Source organism: Bufo bufo, chromosome 2, assembly GCF_905171765.1.
Source record: "Bufo bufo chromosome 2, aBufBuf1.1, whole genome shotgun sequence".
Lineage (NCBI taxonomy): Eukaryota > Metazoa > Chordata > Amphibia > Anura > Bufonidae > Bufo > Bufo bufo.
This window is the reverse complement of record NC_053390.1, coordinates 297,670,719-297,679,838: the sequence shown is the minus strand read 5'-3', so window position 1 is coordinate 297,679,838 and position 9,120 is coordinate 297,670,719. Positions and strand designations below refer to the sequence as shown.

General features: G+C 46.2%; 1 protein-coding gene across 1 annotated transcript in view; it reads left to right on the top strand.

Annotated features, from left to right (window-relative positions):
• The first annotated feature begins 5,065 nt into the window (after positions 1-5,065).
• RIPK3 (receptor interacting serine/threonine kinase 3) overlaps positions 5,066-9,120 on the top strand; it is a 62,965-nt gene continuing 58,910 nt past the window's right edge. The window contains exons 1-2 of the mRNA XM_040416790.1: positions 5,066-5,145; positions 6,047-6,118. The gene's annotated coding sequence lies outside the window, so the exon portion shown is untranslated. The remainder of the gene's footprint in view (positions 5,146-6,046; positions 6,119-9,120) is intronic.

The window sequence follows — 9,120 nt, the reverse complement described above, 5'->3', positions numbered from 1 at the left end:
GGTATCTCTGTTCCCTAAGTTATAGTAGGCGGAGATACCAGTCCCTAAGTTATGGTAGGCGGAGTCTGCCCTAGCGCTGGCCAATCGCAGCGCAGAGCTCACAGCCTGGGAGGTTATTTTTTCCCAGGCTGTGAGCTCTGCAATGCGATTGGCCAGCGCTAGGGCAGACTCCGCCTACCATAACTTAGGGAACGGAGATACCGGAGGGCATAGCAGGAGAACGGAGCGGCGCCCGGGGATAATAGTAAGTGCAGAGAGATCCCCGGGTGCCGCTCCACATGTATGTATACTTAGTTCATAGGGTAAGAATCGGTGAAAGGTCCTCTTTAAGGACAGCTAGGTGTTGCCAAAACCCGGACCGGTACTTGAGATCCAGTCCGGTGTTTGACCCTACCTGGCTGCAATTCAGCCCAGCAGCACACGCTGGGAGGAAAATACCTGTCTTCCCAAACCACATCCTTCCCTGTGACACACCCCTCACAGTAGTTATGCCCAGTTATGTGCCCCTTCACAGTAGTTATGCCTAGTTATGTGCTCCCTCACAGTAGTTATGCCCAGTTATGTGCCCCCTCACAGTAATATGCCCAGCTGTGCCCCCTCACAGTAGTTATGCCCAGATATGTTCCCCCTGACAGTAATATGCCCAGTTGTGCCCCCTCATGGTAATATGCCTAGCTGTAACCCCTCATTGTAATATGCCCTGCTGTGCCCCTCACTGTAATATGCCCAGTAAAATGCTCCCTTTACAGGCAGTAAAAAAAATTAAAATAAACTCCACATTCTGACCTTGTTCCCCAGCAGCAACAACACAAACAGCAGGACACACGGAACTGCCGACCGGCCCTGCCCCCTGCCAGACCTGCAGTGTGGAGCGTTGGTAGGGGGAAGAATGATGGAGCAGGGAGCCGTCGGACGGCTCTTGCTTCATCATAGGCAGCTGTCTCTCATTAGATATTAGATATTAGTAATTAGAATATTTTTTAAAGGATAAACCCTTTAATAAGCCATTGAGAAATTTGAGGTGGAAGAGGGAGACCTGGTTGTGAGCCATGCATGATTAAATATGTGGAGTTTACTTGATATTAGTTTGGACATTTTTAATAATTCTTTGCACTCTGGAGAGGTACATTTGAGGTGTTTGTAAGGGTCAGCAAGGTCTTCTTGGAGGAGATTTGGTGGCTGCACAGCAGGATAGGAAGGGGCATAGCTAGAAGACCTGATTAAAGAGGCAGGGGCGTTTCTAGGTTAAAACATTCGGGGCCTGGGCCCCTGATGTTTTATCCCAGGCCCCAAATGTCCTGCCTGCCAGCTAGATACAACTGTATTGCCATCCTCAGGATGGCAATACAATTGAATATAATGCACTGGAAGAGCTGAAGGACCTTTGGTGACATCACAGGTCATGTGACCAGCAAAACAGGCAGTAGTTGGGAAGAACCTGCGATAATGTCACCATCATGTGACCAGTGCAGGAGAGGACGGCAGTGAAGAGGAGAAGAAGCTGTAGTGATGTCTGCTACATGAGGAGAGGTAAGTGAAGGGAGGGGCAGGGTAATGCTGGGAGTTGTGGTTATTTAACTGGGGCTGTATATTAGGGCTGAAGGGAGGGATGTTATTTATATGGAACTGTGTGTTGGAGGTGGCTGGGGAGGGGGTCATGTTATTTACATGGGACTGTATGTTGATGGTGGCTGTAGGAGGGAGTGATGTTATTTACATGGGACTGTATGTTGATGGCTAGTGTTGAGCGAACTTGTGGTTTAAGTTCGGCGTCTAAAGTTCGGCTTTGGGTTATCGAAGAATCCCGATATGGATTCCGAATTCCGTTGTGGTCCATTGTAACAGAATCAATAATGGGATTCTTCGATAACCCAAATCCGAACTTTAGACGCCGAACTTAAAACACAAGCTCGCTCAACACTATTGATGGCGGCTGTGGGAGGGAGTGATGTTACTTACATGAGACTGAATGTTGGAGAGGGCTGGGGCAGGGTGATATTATTTACATGGGACTGTATGTTGAAGGCAGCTGTGGGAGGGGATTATGTTATTTACATGGGACTGTATGTTGGAGGTGGCTGAGAGAGGCTGTGATGTTATTTACATGGGACTGTTTGTTGATGGTGGCTGTGGGAGGGAGATTATGTTATTTACATGGGACTGAATGTTACAGGGGTCTGAGGGAGGGAGTGATGTTATTTACATGGGATTGAATGTTGAGGGGGCAATGTTATTTACATGGGACTGTATGTTTAAGGTGGCTGGTGGGGGGATATATGTTATTTACATGGGACTGAATGTTGAAGGGGTGATGTTTACATGGGATTGCATGTTGGGGGTGGCTGGGAGGAGGTGATGTTATTTACATGGGACTGTATTTTGGAGGGGGCTGTAGATAGAGAGGGATGTTATTTACATGGGGCTGTATATTGGAGGGGGCTGGAAAGATGGTGTTATGTTATTTACATGGGACTATATGGCGGAGGGAGAGAAATAGTGTTATTTACATATATTGGAGGGGCTGAAGGGAGGAGAGTGAAGCTATTTACATAGGACTGTATTTTGGAGGGGGCAGGAGAGATGGTGTGATGTTATTTGCATGGGACTGTATGGTGGAGGGAGGAATATAACTACAGGGGGCACTGCAAATCCACGAGACACTATAGGCATTCTTATTACTACTGGGGGCTCTATAGGAGGGACTTATAGATCTGCCTTATTTCTACTAAGAGCAATATGGGGGGCCTTATTACTACTGGGGATTCTGTGAGGATTTTATTAATACTGAAGGGCTCTTCTACTAATGGGGGCACTCTTGGGGAGCATTATCACAGTTGGGGCACTGTAGGGGGCAGTATTACTAATAAGGGCATTCTAGAAGGGAATTACTATTGGTGGGACTACGTGGAGCACTATTACTATGGCGGCACTAATATTTCTTCAGTATAGTATTAGGGGGTATTGGGGGGCACAGCGAGCAGCAGGGTAACACTGTGGGGACTCCAGGTTGGGAGATAATAATAGAAAAGTGAGGAAGCTAAGATGTCCGTGTGTCACACTCTACAGAGACGAGGCGGCTGAAAGAAGTTGTACGGACCAAATGGAGAAGATGATGACAGAGAAGATCTACATCAGAGGAGACGTCACCTGGGAGGCCCCGGATGTGACAGGTATATATAGCAAGTACAGGAAAGTGCGGTGTGTGGGGGGAGGGGGGTTTGGCGACTTAGAGAACTGGGCCATATTCATTGGGGCTTGGGCCCCAGATCTTTTGAGACCTTAGCAACGCCCCAAAGAGGTATAGGTAACTAGCAGGTGACCAGTGACTTACCAAAATGGACTGGACGTGGGCAGTCAGTTTTATGACCCGACAGTGAGACACGGGGTCCTGCCAGTAACATAGTCTAGTTGAGCTGCTGTCATTTGTCCTGGCCTCTCTTACAGGGGTTCTCCACCTTTTGAACAAAGTTAGGGTCCTTCCTCCCCGCTGGACCTATGAAGGGAAGTATATTTATCTTCTCCCTGCTGCTTGGTTATGGCTCCTTCCATTCGTGGTACTGCAGTATGTCAAATTCTGCAATGGAATGGAAAGGAGTCAGAACTGAGTGGTGAGGAGCAGGTAAGTATATTTCCCTCCACAGGTCTAGACGTAAGGGAAACCCAACATTTGTTTAAAATTTGGAGAACCCCTTTAAGGGAGACCAGGACAAACCACAATATGTCAGGTCGAGCGTGGGGAACAAACATTTGATCAAAGGGTGGAGAACCCCTTTACTGTATAGAGGGATTGTAAATGAGTTAAGAAAGTAGCTTGTGCCACTGCCTTTCTGCCAAATCTTGTGTGCAGGTGTTATTCTGTCCTGACTGTTGGGAATATTACAGGAAGTTTACCATGTGTTACTTATTACTTATCAACAGTGTATTTTAAAAATATTGTGGAATTTCCTTTTTTACATCCACCCTCCAAAAACATTTATGGAAACTAAATGCTAACTTAGGGCTCTTTCACACCTGCATTCTTTTCTTCCGGCATAGAGTTCCGTCGTCGGGGCTCTATGCCGGAAGAATCCTTATCAGTTTTATCCTAATGCATTCTGAATGGAGAGAAATCCGTTCAGGATGCATCAGGATGTCTTCAGTTCCGGACCGGAACGTTTCTTGGCCGGAGAAAATACCGCAGCATGCTGCGCTTTTTGCTCCGGCCAAAAATCCTGAAGACTTGCCGCAAGGCCGGATCCGGAATTAATGCTCATTGAAAGGCATTAATCCGGATCCGGCCTTAAGCTAAACGTCATTTCGGCGCATTGCCGCATCCGACGTTTAGCTTTTTCTGAATGGTTACCATGGCTGCCGGGACGCTAAAGTCCTGGCAGCCATGGTAAAGTGTAGTGGGGAGCGGGGGAGCAGTATACTTACCGTCCGTGTGGCTCCCGGGGCGCTTCAGAGTGACGTCAGGGTGCCCCACGCTCATGGATGACGTGTCGCATGGATCACGTCATCCATGCGCATGGGGCGCTCTGACGTCATTCTGGAGCGCCCCGGGAGCCGCGCGGACTGTAAGTATACCGCTCCCCACTACTACTATGGCAACCACGACTTTAATAGCGTCCTGGCTGCCATAGTAACACTGAACGCATTTTGAAGACGGATCCGTCTTCAAATGCTTTCAGTTCACTTGCGTTTTACCGGATGCGGCGTGTAATTCCGGCAAGTGGAGTACACGCCGGATCCGGACAACGCAAGTGTGAAAGAGACCTTATATGTACCCCAAAATGGTACTAAACAACCAAATTGTGCTGCAAAAAACAAGTCATCACATGGCCATCATATGATTTTAAAAAGTTTTAAAAATAGAAATCTTGTGGACCTCAAGGTCAAATATAACATGTTCCTCAAGGGGTTGACAGCAGCTTTTTGTAGCATTTCTAGAGTGAGGAGTTTCAACGGTACAATTGTGGTAAAGGAGAAAAATGAAGATGATTTAGCCTTCAGTGATTGAGCAGTACATGATCTACATGCATTCAACACACATCTTGAAGAATCTCTTGCCTAGTCACTCCCCTTGTGGGAGGGGGGGGGGTGGCAGGACGTTGCATCACATTAACCAGAAGCTTCCCTGTATATGTGTGTGAAGTAGGCAGCAAGGTAAGTACTGTATGCCAGACATTTGTTGTAAGGTGGTGACATGTTTCTTTGCTCGAGGACATCTGCTCTATGTAGTCCAAGCGGCGTAGAATCAAGCAGGGGCCATCAGCAATCACTAGCTTCCAAGAAACTGTGTGAGACATTCCATTTCCTGTTTAGTCAGCACATGCTGTGTCTGAATAAAGTTCTCTGCACTGTGTGGTTTGTACATGAACATGTCTGCTAAACTGTAAGCACAACAAGCATATCAGAGAGCGAGACAAATATGTCTGCTTGGTTTTGTTAGTGCTTTACTTCTCTGTATGAAGTTCATTGTGAATCACTGAACATACATATATGTTTTATACAGGGGAAACTTGAAAAATTTGAATATTGTGCAAAGTTCATTTATTTCAGTAATGCAATGTAAAAGGTGAAACTAACACATGAGACTCATCACATGCAAAGTGAGATATTTCAAGCCTTTATTTGTTATAATTTGGATGATTATGGCTTATAGCTTATGAAACCCCAAAGTCACAATCTCAGGTACCCTTTGCTCAGGGGGTATGGATTCATTAGCTGACTAGAGGGTGACACTTTGAGCCTAGAATATTGAACCTTTTCACAATATTCTAATTTTAAGTTGCATTAATGCAATTCCTTTAAATTTGCATTACTTTTGCACAATATTCTAATTTTGAGTATTAATGCAATTCCTTTTGAAATAAATGAACTTTTGCACGAGATTCTAATTTGTCGAGTTTCACCTGTAGATGGGGTCTCGCTCAGGCATAGGCATGGTAATTATACTGTATATGGGTCATGCTCAGATATTTGTAAAAGTCCCCAGGAGGCACCTTGCACATAAAACTGCTGAAATTGTGCCAATCATGTTCATTTTTTTCTTTCTATCTTACAGGTCTTCCACCCAAACACCTATATGTATATGCATAAATACATAACCTGCAACTTTCTCACAACAAACTGTACTGTAAGTAAGCACTGAGACTGGCCACTTAAAAATCTTAAGCTACTATACATAAGATCTCCATCCAACAGGTATTTCTTCTTACTCCACCAAAGACATAAGCAGTCCGCTTAATGACAGGATATTTGTTACTAATGCCAACTAACTGGTTTGACTTTGGGGTAACCCTAAGGGGACTTTCCTGGTGATTCCCTGGTACTCATCCTTTAACTCCTGTACATGGATCTGGAATTCGTTGCAAGGGATCAACCAGACCGCTACCTCGTGGGATAGTCCCAGTATAGTTGGCAGCTGTCCCACTATAGTCAGGCACCAGAAACTTGGGGTGCAGAAACCGCACCAAAACTGCAAGAAAATTGCAGCAGCAGTCTAAACAGTCACTTAGACTTGAATGCTGGTTTCAGAGATCCAGACAGCACACTGGTAGCATAGATAAAGGCAGACACAGAATGGACTTGTAGACAATCCAATATCTGGCAGAAGCCTAATGCTCATGTATGGGATGAAATCCTGATGTTGCACATAGCAGAGAGTGCACGCCAAATAAGGGTGCCCTAGCCGAAGGCTGTTCAAGTTGGCCCTATATCAATTAATATGGCAGTGGAAACAACGGAGCAGAACGAGCTCCATAGAGACTACCCTCTGCGGTCTCTGCTATGTGCATCCAATAGTATGAATCTGCCGGCACTCGACCACGGCGTTCGCGCTGCAGCGGGAAGGAGTGAAACTCCACGTATAATTCAAGAGAAGATCCTGGCAGCCGTCAATTGTTATTCGAAATCTGTGCCACTCTGTGGATGACACTGTTAGGCTCCATTCAGACGTCCGTAACAGCGGCAATGTGCGGGTCCGCATTGTTTTTCGGGAACGGAATTGCGGACCCGGAAGTGCGGATCCGCATTTCCGTATACAGCAGCACGTCGTGCTGCCCTATAGAAATGAACGGGTCCGCAATTTCGTTACGCAAATTTCGGATGTGTGAATGGGGCCTTATAGGGAGAGGGATCCCGGTATGACACTGATATGGGGTGGATCTGTGGATGACACATAGCATAAGATGCTATAAACGGTATGTGTCATCCACAGATCCCCAGGCAGCTAGGACATGTTGAAATCTGAGTGATTGGGGTTTTTCTTCCCCATTGCGGTTTTAGGTATTGGGTAAAGTATCGCAGCATTTCTAAGCATACTTGTGCAAATGTATCGTTGTTATAGCTGCCATTTGTCATAGTAATATGTCTTATGACGCGTTTGGGCTCAACAGTCTTTATCAATAAAGTTGCATGCAGGTATTCAGTATCTTTCTTATATAACAATTACAAGTGATACACTGGTGACGTCAGACGCCCAGCTACGGAGGCAAGTGAAATAACACCAATCAGCAGCTTGGTTTCATTATGCATGCAAAAAACACAAATCCTGACAATTCCATGAACAAATAAGTAAATAAACTAAAATCAAATAAATGGGGATACTGTATCTTTCATCCGCAGGATCAGCGAGAGGATGTCTATAAAATAATATAATACAATGATAAGAATTAGCGATCGAAACATTGTTACAAACGCATAATCTCATAATCACGATTCAAACCTCTAGGGTGTATGGTAGTGGTAACAATAAATTCTTTGCTCTAATCGTGGACTTATGTTTCCCTATCCTATCCTTAACTGCCTGTATAGTTTTGCCTATGTATGCTAAACCACAATGGCCTTTTATCATGTAAATAACGTTAGTGGATTCACATGTAAAGAAGCCCCTAGTGTCACGGCCTTTGGTGTGCGCTGTGACACTTATGCCATGCTTGCTGTTGCCTGTGGCAACGTGTTGCTGTTTCAGCATGCGGGGGCAGTGTCATGGCCTTTGTGGTGTGTGCCGTGACATGGTTGCCTTGCATGTTGTTGCCTGCGGCAACGTGTAGCTTTTTATGCTGGTGTGTGCACTTCCCCTTTCAGTTGTTTCCTCCTCTGTCCGGTGCTGGAGGGTGGTACTCCAGCCATGGTGTGTGTTGGAGTTATGCTCCTGGTCTTCATGTTCCATGGGCCTCCTAGTGGGACATCGAGGTCTCCAGCGATGTCTCCTCTCCCTTACATGTGTTGTATGTTGGGTGTGGGGTTATGATTTGGTGTGTTGTAATGTCTAGCCTGGTGTTCCTTGTCTGGTATGTTTGGTGATATCTTCGAGCATGGTTGCTAGACTTCCTAGCCTGTATGCAGTGCCACCTGGGGCTGCCATGCACCTTGAGGCATGGGGGTCCTGGCGGAGTCTGGTGTGCTGGATACCTGTATGAGTTGCTGGTACGGTGTCCTGTTTGGTGTTAGGGCTCCGGTACCTATTCACGGGTTCCAGTCGTGGTGGCAGCAGCAGGTAGGTGTGTTGTCTTGTTTTCTTACCTGCCGATTCTCTAGCTTCATTTGGTCTTGGAAGAGCTGGAGTGTGGTTCGTGTGTCCTGTTCGTCCATCATCCTCAGAAGTTAAGTGTTCCGCTTGTTGTGTTTTGTATCCCCCCCCCCCTCCCCCCCCCGGTTGTTTACTAGGCCTCAGCGAGACGCTAGTTCCTTCACCAGGGAAGGAATGGGTGGTCTCTGCCCTGTCATTATCTTTAGGGCATTTAAAGGGTCACCAGGGTTTTCTAGGTTCCTGTGTATGGGTATCTCTACCATCGAGAGGTGCCCATACGGATAGGAGTTAGGGCCAGGAGCAGGGTTTCTATGGGTGGTGACCCTTTTCCTTCCCTAGCGGTGAGGCCTAGTGTCTTTCCCCTTCCTTCTTGTTGTCTTTTGGTGTTCTCCCCTACTACATCCGTGACACCTAGCTTTAAAGGCTTGTCCCGTATGTGGATGGTAAAATTCTGTGCCCTTGATGATATTAGAAACATACATAGAATGTGTCAGCAGATAAGAACCATTTGGCCCATCTAGTCTGCCCAATATACTGAATACTATGAATAGCCCCTGGCCCTATCTTATATGAAGGATGGCCTTATGCCTATCCCATGCATGCTT